The following is a 2,444-nucleotide window of genomic DNA, read 5'->3' on the forward strand; positions in this document are numbered from 1 at the left end:
CCCTTATCAGCACACAGTCCCCTACACACGTGCAAACTGAGCCCAGAGGCTATGCAGCTCTGTGTCTGATGGGTTAAGGGTGAATAAGAGGAAGAAAGAATGTGGCTTCCTAACCAAATCCCGACTGATGACGAGCAAACTACCAAGCCACCTCTGGGACACTACCGCCACTGCTGGCCCACTGAGCAATCCTTGCAAAGCCAGCAGGTCAAGGCACTTAAGGGAGCCTACCCCTGCCCCAGCCCTGGTGAAATCTGTGGGCAAGGAAGGAGCCCACCAGGGGGCACTTGCTTGCCTGTACACAAATGCCAGGAGCTTGGGGAATAAGCAGGAGGAACTCATCCTCCTGCTCAATGCAAATAATTATGATGTCATAGGGATAACGGAGACCTGGTGGGACTCCACCCAGAACTGGACCACAGGTATAGATGGCTATACCCTGTACAGGAGGGATAGTGTAGAGAAAAGGGGCGGGGGTGTAGCTCTCTATGTTAAGGAGAGCTACACATCCCTGAAAGCCAATATTGGTGACCAGGGTGGACAGCTGGAGACCCTCTGGGTTAAAATCCATGGGGAACACGGCACAGGAGACACAATGGTGGGAGTCTACTACAGACCTCCCACCCAAAGTCCTGAGCTTGACCAGGAGTTTGCCCGGGAACTGGCTGAGGCCACATGATCCAGGACCATGGTTGTTATGGGTGACTTCAATTACCCAGACATCTCCTGGAAGGATCAATCAGCAAAATCTGAGGGGTCGCAAAGCTTCCTCTCGTGTGTGGATGACCTCTACCTGACTCAAGAAGTCTAAGACTTTAAGTCAGCAGGCCCGGATGAGCTCCATCCGAGGGTGCTGAAGGCACTGGCCGACATCATTGCAGAGCCACTGGAGGGAATATTTGAACACTCGTGGCACACGAGCCAAGTCCCAGAGGACTGGAAAAGGGCTAACGTGGTCCCCATTTTCAAAAAGGGGAGGAAGGAGGACCCGGGCAACTATAGGCTAGTCAGTCTCACCTCCATCCTTGGCAAAGTCTTTGAAAAAATGATCAAGGCTCACATTTGTGAGAGCCCGGCAGGACAAATTATGATGAGGGGAAACCAGCACGGGTTCGTGGCAGGCAGATCGTGCCTGACCAATCTAGTTCCTTTTTATGACCAAGTTACGAAACCCCTGGACACAGGAGGAGTGGTGGATGTCGTATACTTAGGCTTCAGGAAGGCCTTCGATACGGTATCCCGCCCCATACTGGTGAACAAGTTAAGAGGCTGTGACTTGGATGAATACACTGTCCGGTGGGTGCCGAATTGGCTAGAGGGTCGCACCCAGAGAGTCGTGGTGGATGGGCCGGTTTTGACCTGGAAGGGTGTGGGCAGTGGGGTCCCACAGGGTTCGGTCCTTGGTCCGATACTCTTTAATGTCTTCATCAGTGACTTGGGCGAGGGATTGAAATGTACTCTGTCCAAGTTTGCAGATGACACAAAGCTATGGGGAGATGTGGACACACCGGAGGGCAGGGAACAGCTGCAAGCAGACCTGGATAAGTTGGACAAGTGGGCAGAAAACAACAGAATGCAGTTCAACAAGGAGAAATGCAAAGTGCTGCACCTAGGGAGGAAAAAAGTCCAGCACACCTACAGCCTAGGGAATGACCTGTTGGGTGTCACAGAAGTGGAAAGGGATCTTGGAGTCCTAGTGGACTCCAAGATGGACATGAGTCGGCAATGTGATGAAGCCATCAAAAAAGCCAATGGCACTTTATTGTGCATCATCAGATGCATGACGAATAGGCCCAAGGAGGTGATACTTCCCCTCTATTGGGCACTGGTCAGACCACAGTTCGAGTACTGCATGCAATTATGGGTGCCACACTTCAAGAAGGATGAGGACAACCTGGAGAGGGTCCAGAGAAGGGCAACTCGTATGGTTAAGGGCCTACAGACCAAGCCCTATGAGGAGAGACTAGAGAAACTGGATCTTTTCAGCCTCCGCAAGAGAAGGTTGAGAGGCAACCTTGTGGCTGCCTATAAGTTCATCAAGGAGGCACAGAAGGGAATTGGTGAGGATTTATTCACCAAGACGCCCCCGGGGGTTACAAGAAATAATGGCCACAAGTTAGCAGAGAGCAGATTTAGATTGGACATAAGGAAGAACTTCTTCACAGTTAGAGTGGCCAGGGTCTGGAATGGACTCCCAAGGGAGGTGGTACTCTCCCCTACCCTGCGGGTCTTCAAGAGGAGGTTAGATGAGTATCTAGCTGGGGTCATCTAGACCCAGCAGTCTTTCCTGCATATGCAGGGGGTCGGACTTGATGATCTATTGAGGTCCCTTCCAACCCTAACATCTATGAATCTATGAATCTATGAGAGGCAAAGCGCTGCTCGACCTGGTACTGGCTACTGGGGTTGACCTAGTCGGCGACTTAGTGATCGATGGGAAGCTG

Source organism: Alligator mississippiensis, chromosome 15 (assembly GCF_030867095.1).
Source record: "Alligator mississippiensis isolate rAllMis1 chromosome 15, rAllMis1, whole genome shotgun sequence".
In the NCBI taxonomy this organism is placed as follows: Eukaryota; Metazoa; Chordata; order Crocodylia; family Alligatoridae; genus Alligator; species Alligator mississippiensis.